Consider the following 25,077-nt stretch of genomic DNA (forward strand, 5'->3'; position numbering starts at 1 on the left):
CATCCAGGCTGGCCGGCACATTGGCCCATTGTTATCCTCCCCTCCCCAGGTGCGTCTACCCGAGTCCAGGAAGAAGCGCATTAGCGCTCTTCGGCTAACCTGGCGGGTTACTCACGGTAGTGGCGCTACGTTATATTTCACTATTTGAGAAATATTTATACGATGCGGAATTCTGTGGGAAGCACTGAACTGTACATAACAAGTCCTGTAAAAATGTATTGATAATCCAGATGTCTTGAACATTTGTTGAAGAGTGGAAAGTGCCAAATATGACTTTCGTCAGGAGAATGAAAAAGTAATGTATCTGTTTATACATAACCGATTTATATCCAAAAAATAAGCCACTTGTTACTAGGATTCGCACACTGAGGGTTCTGTACAAACTTAATTATGCATAAACAAACCACCCATTCCGAGAATCGAAAATCTCGACATCGATACTGGCAAAATACACTCCTGGAAATTGAAATAAGAACACCGTGAATTCATTGTCCCAGGAAGGGGAAACTTTATTGACACATTCCTGGGGTCAGATACATCACATGATCACACTGACAGAACCACAGGCACATAGACACAGGCAACAGAGCATGCACAATGTCGGCACTAGTACAGTGTATATCCACCTTTCGCAGCAATGCAGGCTGCTATTCTCCCATGGAGACGATCGTAGAGATGCTGGATGTAGTCCTGTGGAACGGCTTGCCATGCCATTTCCACCTGGCGCCTCAGTTGGACCAGCGTTCGTGCTGGACGTGCAGACCGCGTGAGACGGCGCTTCATCCAGTCCCAAACATGCTCAATGGGGGACAGATCCGGAGATCTTGCTGGCCAGGGTAGTTGACTTACACCTTCTAGAGCACGTTGGGTGGCACGGGATACATGCGGACGTGCATTGTCCTGTTGGAACAGCAAGTTCCCTTGCCGGTCTAGGAATGGTAGAACGATGGGTTCGATGACGGTTTGGATGTACCGTGCACTATTCAGTGTCCCCTCGACGATCACCAGTGGTGTACGGCCAGTGTAGGAGATCGCTCCCCACACCATGATGCCGGGTGTTGGCCCTGTGTGCCTCGGTCGTATGCAGTTCTGATTGTGGCGCTCACCTGCACGGCGCCAAACACGCATACGACCATCATTGGCACCAAGGCAGAAGCGACACTCATCGCTGAAGACGACACGTCTCCATTCGTCCCTCCATTCACGCCTGTCGCGACACCACTGGAGGCGGGCTGCACGATGTTGGGGCGTGAGCGGAAGACGGCCTAACGGTGTGCGGGACCGTAGCCCAGCTTCATGGAGACGGTTGCGAATGGTCCTCGCCGATACCCCAGGAGCAACAGTGTCCCTAATTTGCTGGGAAGTGGCGGTGCGGTCCCCTACGGCACTGCGTAGGATCCCACGGTCTTGGCGTGCATCCGTGCGTCGCTGCGGTCCGGTCCCAGGTCGACGGGCACGTGCACCTTCCGCCGACCACTGGCGACAACATCGATGTACTGTGGAGACCTCACGCCCCACGTGTTGAGCAATTCGGCGGTACGTCCACCCGGCCTCCCGCATGCCCACTATACGCCCTCGCTCAAAGTCCGTCAACTGCACATACGGTTCACGTCCACGCTGTCGCGGCATGCTACCAGTGTTAAAGACTGCGATGGAGCTCCGTATGCCACGGCAAACTGGCTGACACTGACGGCGGCGGTGCACAAATGCTGCGCAGCTAGCGCCATTCGACGGCCAACACCGCGGTTCCTGGTGTGTCCGCTGTGCCGTGCGTGTGATCATTGCTTGTACAGCCCTCTCGCAGTGTCCGGAGCAAGTATGGTGGGTCTGACACACCGGTGTCAATGTGTTCTTTTTTCCATTTCCAGGAGTGTATCAGTCCCAGGGATTCGAAGATTTTCAAGAATGTTTTCATTTCAGTAAAATACACTGAAGCCCAAATGAACTGGTACAGGCGTTCGTGTTCAAATACAGAGGTATGTAAACAGGCAGAATACAGAGCTCCAGTCGGCAACGCCTATTTAAGACAAGTGTTTGGAGCAGCTGTTAGATCGGTTACTGCTGCTACAATGGCAGGTTATCAAGATTTAAACGAGTTTGAAATTGGTGTTATAGTAGGCGCACGACCGATGGGACACAGTATCTCCGTGGTAGCGACGAGGTGGGGATTTTCCGTGCGACCATTTCACGGGTGTACCGTGAATATCAGGAATCAGGTAAAACATCAAATTTCCAATGTTGCTGCGGCCGGAAAAAGAGCCTATAAAAACGGGTCCAACGACGACTGGAGAGAATATTTCAACTTGACAAAAGTGCAACCCATCCGCAACTTCCTGCAGATTTGAATCCTGGACCATCAACAACTGTTAGCGTGCGAAACATTCAACAAAACATCACCAATATGGGCTTTCGGAGCCGAAAGCCCTCTCGTGTATCCTTGATGAAGGCATGAGACAAAGCTTTAGGCCTTGCCTGGGCCCATCAACACCGACATTGGACTGTTGATGACGAGAAACATGTTGCATGGTCGGACGAGTCTCGTTTCAAACTGTATCGAGCGGATGGACATGTACGGGTATGGAGACAACCTCATGAATCCATGGACCCTGATGGCAGCAAGGGGCTCTTCAAGCTGGTGGAGGCTCTGTGATGGTGTGACGCATGTGCAGTTGGAGTGATATGGGACCCGTGATATGTCTAGATACGACTGTGACAGGTGACATGTACACAAGCATCCTGTCTGATCACCTGCATCCATTCATTTCCATTGTGCATTCCGACGGACTTGGGCTATTCCAGCAGTACAATGTGACACCACACAGTCCAGAATTGGTACAGAGTGGCTCCAGGGACACTCTTCTTAGTATAAACCCTTCCGCTGGCCACCAAATTCCCCAGACATGAACGCTATTGAGCATATCTGGGATGCCTTGCAACGTGATGTTCAGAAGTGATTCTTTTTTTTTCTTTTTTTTTTGTAAATTGTTGGTACGTTGCTATGGGACCAATCCGCTGAGCTCACCGGTCCCTAGGCTTACAAACTATTTAATCTAACTTAAACTAACTTACGCTAAGGACAACACACATACACATGCCCGAGGGAGGACTCGAACTCGAATCTCTAATGGGGGGGGGGGAACTGTGGCAAGGCGCCTTAGGCCTTAGATCCCGCGGTTTCTCCGCGTAGCCAGACGGGATCTCCACCTCCTCGTTTTTTTTTTTTTTTTTTTTTGCTCATCAGTCTACTGACTGGTTTGATGCGGCCCGCCACGAATTCTTTTCCTGTGCTAACCTCTGCATCTCGGAGTAGCACTTGCAACCTACGTCCTCAATTATTTGCTTGACGTATTCCAATCTCTGTCTTCCTCTACAGTTTTTGCCCTCTACAGCTCCCTCTAGTACCATGGAGGTCATTCCCTCATGTCTTAGCAGGTGTCCTATCATCCTGTCCCTTCTCCTTATCAGTGGTTTCCACATATTCCTTTCCTCTCCGATTCTGCATAGAACCTCCTCATGCCTTACCTTATCAGTCCACCTAATTTTCAACATTCGTCTATAGCACCACATCTCAAATGCTTCGATTCTCTTCTGTTCCGGTTTTCCCACAGTCCATGTTTCACTACCATACAATTCTGTACTCCAGACGTACATCCTCAGAAATTTCTTCCTCAAATTAAGGCCGATATTTGATATTAGTAGACCTCTCTTGGCCAGAAATGCCTTTTTTGCCATAGCGAGTCTGCTTTTGATGTCCTCCTTGCTCCGTCCGTCATTGGTTATTTTATTGCCTAGGTAGCAGAATTCCTTAACTTCATTGACTTCGTGACCACCAATCGTGATGTTAAGTTTCTCGCTGTTCTCATTTCTACTACTTCTCATTACTTTCGTCTTTCTCCAATTTACTCTCAAACAATACTGTGTACTCTTTAGACTCTTCATTCCGTTCAGCAGATCATTTAATTCTTCTTCACTTTCACTCAGGATAGCAATGTCATCAGCGAATCGTATCATTGATATCCTTTCACCTTGTATTTTAATTCCACTCCTGAACCTTTCTTTTATTTCCATCAGTGCTTCCTCGATGTACAGATTGAAGAGTAGGGGCGTAAGGCTACAGCCTTGTCTTACACCCTTCTTAATACGAGCACTTCGTTCTTGATCGTCCACTCTTATTATTCCCTCTTGGTTATTGTACATATTGTATATGACCCGTCTCTCCCTATAGCTTACCCCTACTTTTTTCAGAATCTCGAACAGCTTGCACCATTTTATATTGTCGAACGCTTTTTCCAGGTCGACAAATCCTATGAAAGTGTCTTGATTTTTCTTTAGCCTTGCTTCCATTATTAGCCGTAACGTCAGAATTGCCTCTCTCGTCCCTTTACTTTTCCTAAAGCCAAACTGATCGTCACCTAGCGCAGTCTCAATTTTCTTTTCCATTCTTCTGTATATTATTCTTGTAAGCAGCCTCGATGCATGAGCTGTTAAGCTGATTGTGCGATAATTCTCGCACTTGCAGGCTCTTGCCGTCTTCGGAATTGTGTGGATGATGCTTTTCCGAAAGTCAGATGGTATGTCGCCAGACTCATATATTCTACACACCAACGTGAATAGTCGTTTTGTTGCCACTTCCCCCAATGATTTTAGAAATTCTGATGGAATGTTATCTATCCCTTCTGCCTTATTTGACCGTAAGTCCTCCAAAGCTCTTTTAAATTCCGATTCTAATACTGGATCCCCTATCTCTTCTAAATCGACTCCTGTTTCTTCTTCTATCACATCAGACAAATCTTCACCCTCCTAGAGGCTTTCAATGTATTCTTTCCACCTATATGCTCTCTCCTCTGCATTTAATAGTGGAATTCCCGTTGCACTCTTAATGTTACAACTGTTGCTTATAATGTCACCAAATGTTGTTTTGACTTTCCTGTATGCTGAGTCTGTCCTTCCGACAATCATATCTTTTTCGATGTCTTCACATATTTCCTGCAGCCATTTCGTCTTAGCTTCCCTGCACTTCCTATTTATTTCATTCCTCAGCGACTTGTATTTCTGTATTCCTGATTTTCCCGGAACATGTTTGTACTTCTTCCTTTCATCAATCAACTGAAGTATTTCTTCTGTTACCCATGGTTTTTTCGCAGCTACTTTCTTTGTACCTATGTTTTCCTTCCCAACTTCTGTGATGGCCCTTTTTAGAGATGTCCATTCCTCTTCAACTGTACTGCCTACTGCGCTATTCCTTATTGCTGTATCTATAGCGTTAGAGAACTTCAAACGTATCTCGTCATTCCTTAGTACTTCCGTATCCCACTTCTTTGCGTATTGATTCTTCCTGACTAATGTCTTGAACTTCAGCCTACTCTTCATCACTACTATATTGTGATCTGAGTCTATATCTGCTCCTGGGTACGCCTTACAGTCCAGTATCTGATTTCGGATTCTCTGTCTGACCATGATGTAATCTAATTGAAATCTTCCCGTATCTCCCGGCCTTTTCCAAGTACACCTCCTCCTCTTGTGATTCTTGAACAGGGTATTCGCTATTACTAGCTGAAACTTGTTACAGAACTCAATTAGTCTTTCTCCTCTTTCATTCCTTGTCCCAAGCCCATATTCTCCTGTAACCTTTTCTTCTACTCCTTCCCCTACAACTGCATTCCAGTCGCCCATGACTATTAGATTTTAGTCCCCCTTTACATACTGCATTACCCTTTCAATATCCTCATACACTTTCTCTATCTGTTCATCTTCAGCTTGTGACGTCGGCATGTATACCTGAACTATCGTTGTCGGTGTTGGTCTGCTGTCGATACTGATTAGAACAACCCGGTCACTGAACTGTTCACAGTAACACACCCTCTGCCCTATCTTCCTATTCATAACGAATCCTACACCTGTTATACCATTTTCTGCTGCTGTTGATATTATCCGATACTCATCTGACCAGAAATCCTTGTCTTCCTTCCACTTCACTTCACTTCACTTCACTGGCCCCTACTATATCTAGATTGAGCCTTTGCATTTCCCTTTTCACATTTTCTAGTTTCCCTACCACGTTCAAGCTTCTGACATTCCACGCCCCGACTCGTAGAACTTTATCCTTTCGTTGATTATTCAATCTTTTTCTCATGGTAACCTCGCCCTTGGCAGTCCCCTCCCGAGGATTCGAATGGGGGACTATTCCGGAATCTTTTGCCAATGGAGAGATCATCATGACACTTCTTCAATTACAGGCCACATGTCCTGTGGATTCACGTTACGTGTCTTTAATGCAGTGGTTTCCACTGCCTTCTACATCCTCATGTCTTTGATCATTGCTGATTCTTCCGCCTTTAGGGGCAATTTCCCACCCCTACGACAAGAGAGTGCCCTGAACCTCTATCCGCTCCTCCGCCCTCTTTGACAAGGCCGTTGGCAGAATGAGGCTGACTTCTTATGCCCGAAGTCTTCGGCCGCCAGTGCTGATTATTTATCAAAATTTAGGCAGTGGCGTGGATCGAACCCGGGACCGAAGACGTTTCGATTGTGAATCAAAGACGCTACCCTTAGACCACGGGTACCACCTCCTCGTACTCCTACGGATTTATAGACAGCCCTGCAGGATTCATAGTTTCAGTTCGCTCCAGCACTATTTCAGACATTAGTAGAGTCGATGCCACGTCACATTGTGGCACTTCTGCGTGCTCATGGGGGGCCCTACACGACATTACGCATATGTATGAGTTTATTTGGCTCTTCAGTGTAAATGTGGCATAAAGTGGTGGAGAAGGAAGACTAGACTGCGAATGTTCGTTTCACATACAACTTGAAGCGCCATTTTTACATGCAGTAATCGCTCCTGGATATCTGATGATGGATAAATTCCGAAATTCGTCTCCTGAGCAGTAGAGTGATTCCTTGCCTGATGTTTGACTGTTAACATTTTGAGCCAGTCAGCCTCAGTGCAGAACTACTGATTGTTTTAATTTTAAATTGGACGTCGGACAACGAATGAAAAAAGAAATATTTGTACCATGTGATATGGATACAAATCAAGCGTTTTTGGATATTTTTTTGATTTTGCTGTGAAACCTTCCTCTTTTGCCAAATTTCATGGTTCTAGGCTAATGGGACGTACCCTATAGGTTTTGATGAGCGACTTAGCGAGTATGTGACACAATGGGCCGTATCTGTTGATAGCAATGACTTAGAAGGTTCAATGCTTTACACTGCCAAGGGCCACAGACCAGTGTGTGACGTAAATTTAAACCTGATACGTCCACCCGTCCCTGAGCAAAAGTGTTTTCCACAGCCAGGCAGACAGAGAGACAGAAAGACAACATATCGATCCTGTAAGGGTTCTATTTTTAGCAACTGAGGAACGAAATCCCAAAAACGGTCAAGGTATTCTGATACCACAGAACTATGCTGCTCATTGCATCAACGGAAAAATCATGAGACAAATTAGAAAAACAATACTTCGTTAAGAATGTTCGAAGTGTAACATGAGAAAACAGACTTGTTCTAAGTGTCGATAAGAATGTCGATTTATTTACGCAAAGAGCGCCGTTACCGGTTTGCAAGCGACAGGTTCAACTTCAGGCGGCAGTTAATGTTTATATTACACTACTGGCAATTAATGTTGCTACACCACGAAGATGACGTGCTGCAGACGCGAAATTTAACCGGCAGGAAGAAGATGCTGTGATATGCAAATGATTAGCTCTTCAGAGCATTCACACAAGGTTGGCGCCGGTGGCGACACCTACAACGTGCTGACATGAGGAAAGTTTCCAACTGATTTCTCATACGCAAACAGCAGTTGACCGGTGTTGCCTGGTGAAACGTTGTTGTGATGCCTCGTGTAAGGAGGAGAAATGCGTACCATCACGTTTCCGACTTTGATAAAGGTCGGATTGAAGCCTATCGCGATTGCGGTTTATCGTATCGAGACATTGCTGCTCACGTGGGTCGAGATCCAATGACTGTTAGCAGAATATGGAATCGGTGGGTTCAGGAGGGTAATATGGAACGCCGTGCTGGATCCCAACGGCCTCGTATCACTAGCAGTCGAGATGACAGGAATCTTATCCGCATGGCTGTAACGGATCGTGAAGCCACGTCTTGATCACTGAGTCAACAGATGGGGACGTTTGCAAGACAATAACCATCTGAAACTTCCTGGCAGATTAAAACTGTGTGCCCGAACGAGACTCGAACTCGGGACCTTTGCCTTTCTCGGGCAAAGAGCTTCTGTAAAGTTTGGAAGGTAGGAGACGAGATACTGGCAGAAGTAAAGCTGTGAGACCGGGCGTGAGTCGTGCTTCGGTAGCTCAGTTGGGAGAGCACTTGCCCGCGAAATGCAAAGGTCCCGATTTCGAGTCTCGGTCGGGCACACAGTTTTAATCTGCCAGGAAGTTCCATATCAGCGCACACTCCGCTGTAGAGTGAAAATCTCATTCTGGAAACATCCCCAAGGCTGTGGCTAAGAAATGTCTCCGCAGTATCCTTTCTTTCAGGAGTGCTAGTTCTGCAAGGTTCGCAGGAGAGCTTCTGTAAAGTTTGGAAGGTAGGAGACGAGATACTGGCAGAAGTAAAGCTGTGAGACCGGGCGTGAGTCGTGCTTCGGTAGCTCAGTTGGGAGAGCATTTTCCCGCGAAATGCAAAGGTCCCGAGTTCGAGTCTCGGTCGGGCACACAGTTTTAATCTGCCAGGAAGTTTCATATCAGCGCACACTCCGCTGCAGAGTGAAAATCTCATTCTGAATAACCATCTGCACGAACATTTCGACGACGTTTGCCGCACCATGGCCTATCAGCTCGGAGTCCATGGCTGCGGTTTCCCTTGACGCTGCGTCACAGACAGAAGTGCCTGCGATGGTGTACTCAACGACGAACCTGGGTGCACGAATGGCAAGACGTCATTTTTTCCGATGAATCCAGATTCTCTTTACAGCATCATGATGGTCGCATCCGTGTTTGGCGACATCGCGGTAAACGCACATTGGAAGCGTGTATTCGTCATCGCCATACTAGCGTATCACCCGGCGTGATGGTATGGGGTGCCATTAGTTACACGTGTCGGTCACCTCTTGTCCGCATTGACCCGCACCTTGAACAGTGGACGCTACATTTGAAATGTGTTACGACCCCTGGCTGAACCCTTCATTCGATATCTGCGAAACCCTACATTTCAGCAGAATAACGCACGACCGCGTGTTGCAGGTCCCTTAGGGCCTTTCGGGATACAGAAAATGTTCGACTGCTGCCCTGGCCAGCACAATCTCCAGATCTCTCACCAATTGAAGACATCTGGTCAATGGTGGGAGTAGACGACATTCCGTAGAACTACTGAGAGCACTGGGAGAGCCAGCCATGACAAAAATCTTTCATCTAGTGAACAAGATGTATGAAAAAGGCGAAAAACGCCAGACTTTAAGAAGAATGTAATAACTCCAATTCCAAAGAAAACAGTTGCAGACAGGTATGGATATTACCGAAGTATTAGTTTGATAAGTCAAGGCTGCAAAACAGTAACATGAATTCTTTACAGAAGTATGAAAAAAATTGTAGAAGCCTACTTCGTGGAAGATCAGTTTCGATTCCGGAGAAATGTAGGAACACGCGGGAAAATACTGGCCCTAGAGGGGAGGGAAAGAAAAGGCAACACCTACGTTTACAGCATTTGTAGAGTTAGAGAAGGCCTTTGACAATGTTGACTGGAATACTTTCTTTGAAATTCTAAGGGCAGCAGGGATAAAATACATGGAGCGAATGGCTATTTACAACTTGTAAAGAAACCAGACGGCAATTGTAAGAGTCGAGGGGCACCAAAGGGAAGAGAGTGAGTCAGTGTTGTGACCTTTCCCATACGTTATTCAATCTGTACATTGAGTAAGCAGTAAAGGAAACACAAGTAAAATTTGGAATAGGGATTAAGTCCAGGGAGAAGAAATAAAAGCTTCGAGGTTTAACGATGAATTGTAATACTGTCAGAGACAGCAAAGTATTTGGAAGAGCAGTTGAAAGGAATGGAGAGGGTCTTGAAGGGAGGATATAAGATGAACACTAACAAAAGTAAAACAAGGATAATGGAATGTAATTGAATTAAATCAGGCGATGTTGAGGGAATTAGACTAGGAAACGAGACACTTAAAAAAGTAGATGAGTTTTTCTATTTGGGCAGCAAAATAATTGGTAGTGGCCGAAGCAGTGGGAATATAAAATGCAGACTGGCAATGGCAATAAAAGCAATTCTCAAGAAGAGAAATTTGTTAACATCAAGTGTAGATATAAGTGTCAGGAAGACTTTCCTGAAAATACTTATGTGGAGTGTAGCCATTTGCGTAAGTGAAACACGGACGATAAACAGTTTAGATAAGAAGAAAATAGAAGCTTTTGAAATGTGGTGCTAGAGAAGAAGAATGTTAAGGGCTGGGTGGGTAGATCACGTAACTGATGAGGAAGTACTGAACAGAATTGGGGAGCAAAGAAATTTGTGGCACAACGTGACGAGAAGAAGGGATTGGTTGGTGGGACATATTCTGAGACATGATGGGATCAGCAGTTTAGTACTGGAGGGAAGTGTGGGTGGTAAAAATCGTAGAGGGAGAACAAGAGATTTACATAGTAAGCAGATTTAGAAGGGTACAGGTTGCAGTAGTTGCTCGGAGATGAAGAGGCTTGCACAGGATAGAGTAGCATGGAGAGCTGCAGCAAACCAGTCTTCGGACTGAAAACCATAACAACATCATACAGTCAGTACCATCTCATATTAATAGCATGGCTAACGGTTATGAAGTATTTCTTAGTACACACTTAGAAAATAGTAGCTCATAATTTTATGTGTACTTTAGAATCTCTTAAAAGTTCATAATTGTATTGTTAGCTGATGCTTCTTTCCTAAAAACAAATTTTTGGGGAGTGCAACCACAGTGCAGACACATTGTGAATAACATTAAAAAAGATTCAATACTCAATAACCATTCAAATTATCATAAAAATCATAGCTATTAAAATCATGAGATATTTCCAAAAGCCGCATAGCATACATCGGTTTTATGTAGGTAGTGTATACGGGATCCTGTAATTTATCCCAAGGAGAGTTATCTGTCCTGGCGTATTCAGCATTCATGCAATGTACATTTTGACAAGCATCGTTTGGGTGTACTCAGTCTCATTATGACAACTCACCAACCGATGTCCCCTGTCCATGATGGACCAACAGAGAGCCACCAATAAAGCACCTTCATACAGCTGTGCGGCTTTTAGAAACACCTCATCGTTCTTGACTTTTTTAACTGGTGCAATGTTTCTTTTCTGATGCGATTATGGCCACCGCATTAGAGAGTACTGGAGTACATTAGCAGGATCTACTCACAGTACTGTAGCACATCGATAGTGGTGTTACAGTGCCTGAAAACGCAGCCGTAGTTGCTTCTAAATGGACTGAAAGTAAATTAAAACACATCCGAGTGGAAGAAAAGTGGAGATAGAATAGCCTTTGTTCTTCGTAACAAAACTAGTCATTTTTATCCCTATTTTCCATTTCTCAACAATTTTGTGGAGAAAAGCCTGTTTTCTTATTTTATCAGTCAACTTCATTGTCAGTATCGTGTAACATCAGTTCTCAAACGCTTCAATTCTCTTCTTTTTCACTTTTCCCCCGAGTCCATGATTCATTTTTCATACAGTTCTGTGCCCAAAACGAACATTCTCAGAAATTTCTTCCCCAAATCACGACCCTTAATTCGTACTGGTTGACTGCTTTTAGAGAGGAATCTCCTGTTCGCGTGTGCTAGACTGCTTTTTACATCCCTTCGTCCGTATTGCGTTATTTTGCTTTCAAGGTAACAGAATTTCTTCATTTCGCCTAACTACATGATCCTCAGTTTTTATATGAAATTCATCGCTAATCTCGTGTCTGCCGCTCTCATTACTTTCGTATTCTATTGGTGAACTCTCTTCCATACCTTCTGCTCATCAGACTGTTCATTACATTAAACAAATCTTGTAATTCTTTTGCTGAGGATAACAGTCGTGTGACTAGGGTCCTCCCGTCGGGTAGACCGTTTGATGGGTGCAAGTCTTTCGATTTGACGCCACTTCGGCGACTTGTGCGTCGATGGGGATGATATGATGATGATTAGGACAACATAACACAATACCCGGTCCCTGAGCGGAGAAAATCTCCGACCCAGCCAGGAATCGAACGTGAGCCCTTAGTGTAGTGTCGGCAGACTTGCCAACACTACGCACACTAATTGAAAGAGGCGGCCAAGATGCACGCGCTAACTCACGAAGGATGGAGTGAGGTCTGAAACAGGAGACTTAATGAATGTGATAAAGAAAATACGTATCTTTGGAATATACTTAACTTTTAATACATCCTTGTATACATCGTTCTTGATGAGACATCTGGAGATTGTGGCGATACAAGTGACTCTTTATATACAAGCTATTTAAGGCTAATGGCGCCTTGCTAAGTCGTAGCCATTAACTTAGCTGAAGGCTATTCTAACTGTCTCTCGGCAAATGAGAGAAATGGCTTCGTCCGTATAGTCGCTAGCAACGTCGTCGTACAACTGGGGCGAGTTCTCGTACGTCTCTCGAGACCTGCCGTGTGGTGGCGCTCGGTCTGCGATCACACAGTGGCGACACGCGGGTCCGACATGTACTAACGGACCGCGGCCGATTTAAGCTACCACCTAGCAAGTGTGGTGTCTAGCGGTGACACCACACTTAGGATTGACAGTCTGTTGCGCTGACCACTCAGCTACCGGGGGCGGACAGGATAACAGTGTAAGACCATTGACATCGATCTTTACTCCCAGTCCTGAATCTTTCTTTTAATTGCGTCACTACTTCTTCGAAGTACATGTTAGTGCAGCAAAGGAGAAATACTGCAACCTTCCCTTACGTCCTTTTAAATCCGACCACTTTTTTCTTGGTTTTCCACTCTTATTGTTGATTTTTCGTTCTTGCACATGTTTCAGTACAGCTTATACCTACTACTCTGAGAATTTCAAACATCTTATACTGTCCTGTCTCGTCAAACGCTTGTTCCACCGGCGAATCCAATGAAAGTGTCTCCATTTTTCATAAGTTTTTCCTGTACTGTCAGGTGCACCGTTACAAGAGCCTCCCTGAAATGTTCACCTTCCCGGCAGCCAAACTAATCGTCATACAACAGAACCTCAGTTTCTTTAAATTTATTCTTTCGTATAACAAATTTTCCATTTGAAGATGTTCCTACAGCATATATGCATCGCAGCACAACTCCCTTGCGGGTATATTAGCACTGCCATGTTGGCAAGAGCTTAGTGTGACGTTCGTGTCTTCCCTACGTGCTTGCTGTAAATGCGGAAATTTGAACCATGCCGACGTTATTACCAAACAACTTCAAACAGGATCAACATACTGTTAGTTTTTTTCTTGGCTGTGTAAGGGTAAACATCGGTAGACAACCGTCGAAGTTTGAAGGACGTGTATGGGGCAGCATGTCAATCGGAAACCACGGTTGTGGAATGGTGCACCAAGTTCTTAATACTGCTCCTACACGATAACACCCGTCCATATATCGCAAATGTCGTAACGCAGAAGCTGCGCCAACTCAAGTGGGAGACACTCGAGCACCATCCCTACAATCCTGAAGACTCTCCATGCCACACTACTGGCCATTAAAATTGCTACACCAAGAAGAAATGCAGATGATAAACGGGTATTCATTGGACAGATATATTATACTAGAACTGACATGTGATTACATTTTCACGCAGTTTGGGTCCTGAGAAGTCAGTACCTACAACAACTACCTCTGGCCGTAATAACGACCTTGATACGCCTGGGCATTGAGTCAAACAGAGCTTGAATGGCGTGTACAGGTACAGCTGCCCATGCAGCTTCAACACAATACCACAGTTTATAAAGAGTAGTGACTGGAGTATTGTGACGAGCCAGTTGCTCGGCCACCATTGACTAGACGTTTTCAGTTGGTGAGAGATCAGGAGAATGTGCTGGCCACGGCAGCAGTCGAACATTTTCTGTATCCAGAAAGGCCCGTACAGGACCTGCTGAAATGTAGGGTTTTGCTGGGATTGAATGAAGGGTAGAACCACGGGACGTAACACATCTGAAATGTAAAGTCCACTGTTCGAGGTGCCCTCAATGAGAACAAGAGGTGACCGAGACGTGTAACCAATGGTACCCCATTCCATCACGCCGGTACGCCAGTATGGCGATGACGAATACACGCTTCCAATGTGCGTTCACCGCGATGTCGCCAAACACGGATGCGACCATCATGATGCTGTAAACAGAACCTGGATTCGTCCGAAAAAATGACGTTTTGTCATTCGTGCACCCAGGTTCGTCGTTGTGTACACCATCGCAGGCGTTCCTGTCTGTGATGCAGCGTCAAGGTAACCGCAGCCACGGTCTCCGAGCAGATAGTCCATGCTGCTGCAAACGTCATCGAACTGTTCGTGCAGATGGTTGTTGTCTTGCAAACGTCCCCATCTGTTGACTCAGAGATCGAGACGTGGCTGCACGATCCGTTACAGCCATGCGGATAAGATGCCTGTCATCTCGACTGCTAGTGGTACGAGGCCGTTGGGATCCAGAACGGCGTTCCGTATTATCCTCCTGGACCCACCGATTCAATATTCTGCTAACAGTCATCGGATCTCAACCAACGCGAACAGCAATGTCGCTATACGATAAACCGCAATCGCGATAGGCCACAATCCGACCATTATCAAAGTCGGACACGTGATGCTACGCATTTCTCGTCCTTACACGAGGCATTACAACAACGTTTCACCAGGCAACGCTGGTCAATTCCTGTTTGTGTATGAGAAATCGGTTGGAAACTTTCCTCATGTCAGCACGTTGTAGATTTCGTGTCTGTAGCACGTCATCTTCGTGGTGTAGCAATTTTAATGGCCAGTAGTGTATTATCACGCCTTCGGTCTCTTAAAAAAGATCGTGAAGGGTTAACGATTCCTGCCGGACGAGGATATGCAGTAGGTAGTTACGGACTTCTTCAGGCAGCAAGACGCGAAGTTTTCCAAATGGGTATCATCAAACTGGTGCGCCGCCGGGCTCTGAGCACTATGGCTCTGAGCACTATGGGACTTAACAGCTATGGTCATCAGTCCCCTAGAACTTAGAACTACTTAAACCTAACTAACCTAAGGACATCACACAACACCCAGCCATCACGAGGCAGAGAAAATCCCTGACCCCGCCGGGAATCGAACCCGGGAACCCGGGCGTGGGAAGCGAGAACGCTACCGCACGACCACGAGATGCGGGCATGCGCCGCCGGATGACTGCCTCAGTGCTCTCGGCGATTTTGCCCGATTGGCATATTGATTCTGGACTGCGCGCCCTTCGAACTGGAACGTTTTGATCGCTCCGTATACAGGGTGTTACGAAAAAGGTACGGCCAAACTTCCAGGAAACATTCCTCACACACAAAGAAAGAAAATATTTTATGTTGACAAGTGTCCGGAAACGCATACTTTCCATGTTAGAGCTCATTTTAGTTTCGTCAGTATGTACTGTACTTCCTCGATTCACCGCCAATTGGTCCAATTGAAGGAAGGTAATGACTTCGGTGCTTGTGTTGACATGCGACTCATTGCTTTCCAGTACTAGCATCAAGCACATCAGTACGTAGCATCAACTGGTTAGTGTTCATCACGAACGTGGTTTTGCAGTCAGTGCAATGTTTACAAATGCGGAGTTGCCAGATGCCCATTTGATTTATCGATTAGCACGGGGCAATAGCCGTGACGCGGTACGTTTGTATCGATACAGATTTCCAGAATGAAGGTGTCCCGACAGGAAGACGTTAGAAGCAATTGATCGGCGTCTTAGGGAGCACGGAACATTCCAGCCTATGACTCGCGACTGGGGAAGACCTAGAACGACGAGGACACCTGCAATGGACGAGGCAATTCTTCGTGCATTTGACGATAACCCTAATGTCAGCGTCAGAGAAGTTGCAGCGGTACAATGTAACGTTGACCACGTCACTGTATGGAGAGTGCTACGGGAGAGCCAGTTGTTTCCGTACCATGTACAGCGTGTGCAGGCACTATCAGCAGCTGATTGGCCTCCACGGGTACACTTCTGCGAATGGTTCATCCAACAATGTGTCAATTCTCATTTCAGTGCAAATGTTCTCTTTACGGATGAGGCTTCATTCCAACGTGATCAAATTGTAAATTTTCACAATGAACATGTGTGGGCTGACGAGAATCCGCACGCAATTGTGCAATCACATCATCAACAAAGATTTTCTGTGAACGTTTGGGCAGGCATTGTTGGTGATGTCTTGATTGGGCCCCATGTTCTTACACCTACGCTCAATGGAGCACGTTATCATGATTTCATATGGGATACTCTACCTGTGCTGCTAGAACATGTGCCTTTACAAGTACGACACAACATGTGGTTCATGCACGATGGAGCTCCTGCACATTTCAGTCGAAGTGTTCGTACGCTTCTCAACAACAGATTCGGTGACCGATGGATCAGTAGAGGCGGACCAATTCCATGGCCTCCAAGCTCTCCTGACCTCAACCCTCTTGACTTTCGTTTATGGGGGCATTTGAAAGCTCTTGCCTACGCAACCCCGGTACCAAATGTAGAGACTCTTCGTGCTCGTATTGTGGACGGCTGTGATACAATACGCCATTCTCCAGGCCTGCATCAGCGCATCAAGGATTCCATGCGACGGAGGCTGGATGCATGTATCCTCGCTAACGGAGGACATTTTGAACATTTCCTGTAACAAAGTGTTTGAAGTCACGCTGGTAAGTCCTGTTGCTGTGTGTTTCTATTCCATGATTAATGTGATTTAATTTGTGTGTGAGGAATGTTTCCTGAAAGTTTGGCCGTACCTTTTTCGTAACACCCTGTATACTGTTGTGGAAACCACGGTTGTGGAATGGTGCATTTACCTGCATTTGCCATCTTCATGGTTGCGTGGGCAATATTTTTATGAAAGTTAGATGTTAAGGCTATGTTTCCAGTCTCATAGATTCTACATACTAACGTGAATGATAATTTGGTTGCCACTTCCCCAGTAATTTTAGAAATTCCGTAGAAATGTAATTTATCACATGTGCCTTGTTTGATCGTCCAAAACTGAATCTGTCTGACTCTAACACTACGTATTCGAAAAAGACATGTATTTTTTTTCTCACAGCAGCAGACAATTCTTCCGTATTGAATAGGAGACCCTCAGTGTTTGTCACCTATCTGTTCTCTTCTCTGCTTATAAAAGTGGAATTCGTTTTGCATTCTTGATATTGATATCCTCGCTTTTAATTTCTCCGTAAGTTATTTTGACTTTTGTGTATGCTGAGTCTCTCCTTCCAAAAAGCACTTCCTTTTCGATTTATTCACATTTTCCGTCAGTCATTTCGCTTTTATTTTCGTAAACTCCCTATTATTTTCGCTCCTAAGAGCCTTTCCTTCCTGTATTCCAGGACCGCTCTATTTCGACATTTGCTCCATATTCTACTTTCATCTGCTCAACTCTGCTGTACACCTTCAGAATTCTGTTGCGTGTCTACACTCCGTTACTTGTGAAAAGTTACCTGACAGGTGGTACGCTGCTGCCATTGTTCAAATGAAAAAGCAGCGTGCAAAAACGAAGCTACGTGTTAGTTGACAGAACGTTTGTGCGCAAGGAGTGTTTACCTCTTTCTCTCTCTCTACAGACACACACACACACACACATACACACAAAAGAGATTTCCCTTAATTGTCAGTGAGATTAGGAGCAGTGATGTTCTGATTACGATGACCATTATTTTCTATTCTCTCGCAAGAAAATTCAAACTACGATCTCATTCTTAGTTCTTATGCAGGAAAAGCTATTTTGTGTGTGTGTGTGTGTGTGTGTGTGTGTGTGTGTGTGAGAGAGAGAGAGAGAGAGAGAGAGAGAGAGAGAGAGAGAGAGAGAGACAGACAGAGAGACAGACAGAAATATAGTAGTATCGTCTCTTCTCATACATAATCGTTTGACCTTTCGATCCCTTTCTAAACTTGGTTCATGATATTTTTTCCACCTCTCTGGAGTTATTTGCGTGACAGCGTAGCTGTCGAGCCTCACCATTTTAAAGTTACAGTGAACAGAGACATGTAACTATTTTGCGGTTACAGTTCTGTCCCAATGAGTCAGTTGTTAAACACAGCGTTTTCTGTCGTAATTCCAAAACTTCTGCTCTTCCCATCTGCTGTCAACTACACACACACAAACCTTTTAAACAAAATGTGCCGAAGCGCTCACCAAAAACCGGAGTCGCCTAGAACTGCGGAAACACCGCGACGTTGCCACAGAAACGTAAACAATCGCATTACGTGTTTGATAGCACAGTGTCGACTTTGTAACATTCGATAATTCACCCACTTTTTGTCGTTCTGCAGAAGTCCCATTTCGATAACAATACCGTCCAGATTTAATTGGCTGTAGTTACTGCAGGTCACGTCTTCCACTATGATTGGCTCCTACTATGACAAAAGATGGCTGTTCTTTAAAAAAATCAACTTTATTGCCGAATGTTTTCTGGATATTACAAAACATCTTTCCGAAATTTTCGATGTTTACTCATAATAAAACAGAAAAAATTGTTTATAAATCGCTAGTTATGTATTCGACATTCTTTTCATTTCACACACCAGTTATGCATGTCTGACTGTAACTAGCGCATATAGCGCAAAGACTGTCGCACGTTCTTTTAAGTAAGAAAGTGTGAGTAACATCTTGGTAGCGTAACTTTACATCCGAGTTCATTGCTGTTCGTAACGTATTGTTTTATCACAAATTTAACGTATGTTAGTCTACTATTAGCTAACGTGCTAGTTCCTATCAAGATTACTACCACTAAAAATTAGTTCTGTTGTACAGTTAAGGTGCAGAATGACTGAAGAATTTTAAAAGAACATTATTATTATTTTACCTTTCAGAACAGACATATTTTTACCACCAATACGTCAAGAATTACAAAGTTCACCTTCGCAATTCTGCTGAAGGCCTTGCTACTTCAGCAACTAGAGCATTAAATGGGAAAATGCACTCTACAGCAACAGTGAAATACAGTGTTCGTAACTGAGATACAGTAAACACATCAAATTTACTAATAAAGCTTTTTTCAAAAGTATTATCATTAGTCATGATATGGACAAAACACACACACACACACACACACACACTCTGTAAGTAGGCTGTTTAGGTTTTTATGTACTATGTAAGTAGGCTGTTTAGGTTTTTATGTTGGTAACGCCACGTAGCGCTCTATATGAAATCACTAACTGTGCTGTGTGAAGGCTGTGGTTGGTTTGCATTGTTGGAGTATATGCTATTGTAAGTGTTGGGCAGTTGGCTGTTAACAGCGCGTAGCGTTGCGCAGTTGGAGGTGAGCCGCCAGCAGTGGTGGATGTGGGAAGAGAAATGGCAGAGTTTTGAAATTTGTAAGACTGGATGTCATGAACTGCTTTATATATATATTATGATTTTTGAACACTATTAAGGTAAATACATTGTTTGTTCTCTATCAAAATCTTTCATTTGATAACTAAGTAGTTAGAATCTTTTATTTAGCTGGCAGTAATGGCTCTCTCTGGGTTGCAGTAGTTTGAGTAACGAAGATTTTTGGTGAGGTAAGTGATTTGTGAAAGGTATAGGTTATTGTTAGTCAGGGCCATTCTTTTGTGGGGATTATCGAAAGTCAGATTGCGTTGCGCTAAAAATATTGTGTGTCAGTTTAGTGTTGATCAGAATAGGTGAAGAGCGAAATGTCTGAGTACGTTCAGTTATGCTCAGCTGTTTGAAAATCAAATAATGTAAGAGGTTTATCAGCCAGGAATTCATTAAATTTATTAAGGGGACATTTCATATGTCGACCATTAGGTCCCCTTAAAAATTTAATGAATTACTGGCTGATAAACCTCTTACATTATTTGATTTTCAAACAGCTGAGCAGAACTGAACGTACTCAGACATTTCGCTCTTCACCTATTCTGATCAACACTAAACTGACACACAATATTTTTAGCGCAACGCAATCTGACTTTCGATTATCCCTACAAAAGAATGGCCCTGACTAACATTAACCTATACCTTTCACAAATCACTTACCTCACAAAAATCTTCGTTACTCAAACTACTGCAACACAGCGAGAGTCATTACTGCCAGCTACATAAAAGATTCTAACTACTTAGCTATCAAATGAAAGATTTTGATAGAGAACAAACAATGTAATTACCCTAATAGTGTTCAAAAGTAATACTTTATATATCAGTTCATGACATCCAGTCTTACAAATGTACTCTTTCTGATGGACACACGTCCAGATCGTCCGCTCTCAAAACTCCGCCATCTCTCTCTCCCCACATCCACCACTGCTGGCGGCTCACCTCCAACTGCGCAACGCTATGCGCTGTTAACAGCCAACTGCCCAACACTACAATAGCATATACTCCAACAATGCACACCAACCACAGCCTTCACACAGCACAGTCAGTGATTTTCATATAGAGCGCTACGTGACGTTACCAACATAAAAACCTAAACAGCCTACTTACATAGTACATAGAAACCTAAACAGCCTGCTTACAACACACACTGTGTGTTGTTTGACTGTTTTTGGTTTACACGTTATTTTCTTGTTATTTATTAGTGCCTTGAGATTTTCTGTTTTGCTTTGCAGATCATCCAGTGTTATTTCCATATCCTCTCTAATCTTCTTAATCGTACCTACTTCCTACTTCTGAGTCCAGTGTTTCTCTACAATTCTTCTTATTGATCTGCTTTCTTCATTCTTGACGATGTGACAAAAAAAAGTCCTCCTCTGACGAATAGTATCCGTAATACGCTCCAGTTCCCTGGACACCACTACGTTTGGCACTATCCTCCACTGTCCCTCTTTTTGAAATATTTTATTTATACTTGTTCTAGTTATCGTTCTCTAAAAGTTTGGAAATTTGTCGATTTTCTTTCTCCGATTGCGTTAAAAGGAGTTTCACTTGTGCATGTTACCCCTGGCTGAACCAGCTTTCTGTAGCTTTTTAATTATTTTTTGATTGATAACTTTTTTATTGTATTTAGACCATGTTAGTTTTTAAGCCTTTATCATTTCATTAATTCGTTCTTGCTGTGTTTCTCATTCAACTTGTATGTTATAATTCCTCCTAGGTATTTAAACTGTTTCAATGTTTCACTTTTATGTTGTTTACTCTAATGGGGATTATTACTACTGGGTCTGTTACCACATCACAGTCTTTTCGAACAGTGTCCGGAGTCCTGTTTTTGTACTTTATTTTGTAGAGTTTTTTTTTATTTCTGGGTTATTGTATGTTGTTAGCTAATAACACTAAGTCGTCTGCAAATCCGAAGCAATTTAAGTTTATTTGATCTTTCTTGGTTCCAGTTTGTATTTTCTTAGAAGTTTGCTTGAACCATTCTCTCATGTCTTCCAGGGCAGAGTCGTGGAGTGGTGGTCATAGACCTTGCCCCTGTTTAAATCGTTTCTTCAGAATTTTTCTTGATTTGGTGTTTGTGAGTGTTAATTCTATCGTATTTATTAACCTGGGATGAAGTCCGAAATATGTCGAATGTAAAACATCTGTGAAATCAACCACAGGCTTTTTTAAGTCTACGAAGAGTATGACTTGTTGTTGTGTCTTTTTTTTTTGCAGATATCTATTCCGAATTTTAAAATGATTATCTTTTAGAGGCAGCTTTACCAGTGTCTAAATTCTCTTTGGCAGTCTCCGTTGTACAGAATTATTGGCAAAACTTGATACATGCAATCCAAGAACGAAATCACTGTATAGTTATCTGGATTTGTTTGCTCTCCTTTTGTGTAATGGATGTGTTACAGTTACAGTCCAGTGTTCTGGTTGATCTTGGTTGTCCCAGAATATCACCATAACGTTAAGTATATATGACGGTAGTATCTGTTCCCGAAAGAACACATACCGTGGATGACCATGCAGCTTTGCTAGAAATGAAATGATAATTAAATAGACACCGTAGCTGCAAACAGGCGTTGATATACTTCATTGGGGACATGTTGAAAATGTGTGCCCTGACCGGGACTCGAACTCGGGATCTCCTGCTTACATGGCAGACGCTCTATCCATCTGAGCCACCGAAGGCACAAAGGATAGTGCGTCTGCAGGGACTTATCCCTTGCACGCTCCCCGTGAGATCCACATTCCCAACATGTCCACACCACTACATTCGTAGTGCGCCTAATAGATGTTTGCCCATCATACTCATTACTCGTGGCAGATTAATCTACCAAGTCCCGTACGAGTTCGGGCATAGCGTGTGCGTTCACACAAGAAGGTCAATGGCCGGGAAGCCATATTTTAACTATATATGACGGTAGTATCTCTTCCTGGAAGAACAGTTACCGTGGATGATCATGCAGCTTTGCTAAAAATGAAATGATAATTAAATAGACAGGAGTTCCCGGGTTCGAGTCCCGGTCGGGGCACACATTTTCAACATGTCCCCAATGAAGTATATCAACGCCTGTTTGCAGCTACGGTGTCTATTTAATTATCATTTCATAACGTTAAGTAATGATATCTTCGCTTTTTCTTCATCATGTTTCCAGAGTTCTGCAAGTGTCAGAACTTCTCCATTAGCTTTGTATTAGGGTGGTGTGTAAGTTCGTAGCGTTTTCCCCATAAGTTTACTAACCACAACAGCTGCACTTAACAGAGAGTTTAGTCATGAATAATATATTCTCCTTCACTATCTACAACAGTCTGCCAACGCTAGGATAACGTCTAGGTTCCGCGGCTGTAGAAATCACGCGCTTTTGAGGAGCAGAACTCGTCCAACCATATTTGGAGTGCATTTCCATCCGGAAAGGAATTTCCTTGAAGGTTGTTCGGTTGAGACTGGAAAAGGCGAAAATCTCAGGGCGCAAGATCAGGTGATTAAAGTGGGTGGAAAACAACCCACCTCGTGTATAATGTCTTTTGTCAGTCTATCAGAATGTGGCCGGGCATTACGTAGTCTCCCTGGTCGTTGATCTCGGAGTGCGTCTGCAAGACATCTCAGATGTTGCCAATAAATGTCAGCAGTGATGGCTGCACCTTAGGGAAGCTGTGTCACCAGATGCGCAACATTATCTTTTATGGATGCACGTAGCTCTTTGCACGGGGAGTTTCTGCTCTGTTTGGGCTCAATCATTCCTTCCTTTTCCTTACTTAACATTCCCGCCACCAGCAACGATAAGGGATAGAAACGGTCGGTGTTGCTCACGAGCCACTGATGACCAGCAAGCACAGATCCACATATGGCTACCTGCTGATTTTTGTGATTTTCTTAGTGCATGCAGGACCCATAAATCCGATTTGTAAATCGATCCCATAGCATGAAAATGTCGCACTGTGGTGGCATGATCGCAGTTCGTCGCATTTGCCAGTTCTCGAGTTGGATCATTGTGGTATAATCCGTTCAAACGCTCTTCATCCAACCCAGGAAGTCAAAAATATCCTTCTTAAAACGAGAAAACGATTTTTTTGCTGTGCTCTTTCTAAAGGCATTATCCCCAAACAAGGGCAAATATTTCGGGCTGCCTCCGCTGCTGTTACCCCTCTATTGAACTAGAACAGAGGAATATGTCGGAAGAGTTCCGATCTGTCCACTTGCCACTTAATTTTCTAGCGCCCACAGCTCCATTCACTATCTCCAGATGACAAAATGACAATACGTAAACTCAGATAACAACAGTGAACTACAAATAAAAAATGACAATCGAAGAATAAACGCATAGCAACCGAAATACCTACATGCAAAATAAAACCACTACGAACTTTTTCACTTCCTGAGCTCTCTCAAAGATCTGTCAGCTTCATGGGCTATTGCTGGGTTTATATTTTTCTGGTGTTTTTATTGTGGTTCCTGTGTTTACTTGAAGTTTGGGAGATTTTCACAGTTTATTAGTTTGTTAAAAGTTTCTGCTAAATTTTTTTCTGTACGTCCTCTATTGCTGTGGGCCGTCTTTTTATTATTATTAATTTTTAGTAGTGGTGCTGGAGGATCACGTCTTTGGAGACGTCTGATAGATATTCTGTAGTAATCTCGTAATTTTTTTCCTATTATATTTTTCCATTATCAAAAGTATAACTTTTTAGTATTGGCGTCTAACCATGCTTATTATTTTTTGTGTTTCCTTTCCTTGATTTGCGAGTTTTACTTAACCAGGATTGGTGTCTGTCGTCTATTGCTTTATAACATTCATCATTCCACCATTCTTATTGGGTGTATTGGGGCTATTTGTTCAGCTATTTGTTTCAGTTGACGAACTATTTCCTCTAGTTATCTGTTACTCTTATATTCCTGATTCATTATTCATATTAATCGTTATTTAAAGGTTTCTAAGGGTCATAGGCTCTCGTTTTGGATCGGGATTTTTCGTTGACAATAGGGTGAACTGAATTTTTATTTTAATCACATTATGATCTGAATCACTGCCTGTCTCAGGACTTTTACATTCATGTAAGTCATTCTCCTTTCTTCCAGTCGTGGTGTTTCCAGGTTTTGTGTTTATTTGACCTTCTCATTCGTTCGAAAACACTGAGTCCATTCCTGTCCCAAGTGACGTCATTCCAACACCATTACCTTCTAGCATATTTCTGCGCATTCGTAAAAGGTAAACGAAGAAGTGGACGACGCACACGTGATCCGTGCCGAAATAAACAGCGATGGTCTGTCACCCCTGATAGATCTGTTGCACTGTTCCACTGTTGCGCCAGAGCCGAGGAGGACCCAGACGTGTCCTGCAATGCCATTCGGATGAGTGCCCATCTTCTCAGGGGGTGGTCTGTGTGGTGCGACCTGATCCATTTCATCGTGTTCTGCGGCCTTCCGTAAATCATTATGCACACACCCGTTGCACTGCAGAGACATTTTGCCCACACGAGCAACTGTTCCCCGGATGGATGCATCACGTCCTCTCATGCCAATAATGCGCTCGATTTGACGGTACGGTTCGTGCATACGTCTGCGAGGCATCCTGCACTTCTGCTGAGGTCACACTGATCCATTAAATTCGG

This window comes from Schistocerca nitens, chromosome 7 (assembly GCF_023898315.1).
Source record: "Schistocerca nitens isolate TAMUIC-IGC-003100 chromosome 7, iqSchNite1.1, whole genome shotgun sequence".
Lineage (NCBI taxonomy): Eukaryota > Metazoa > Arthropoda > Insecta > Orthoptera > Acrididae > Schistocerca > Schistocerca nitens.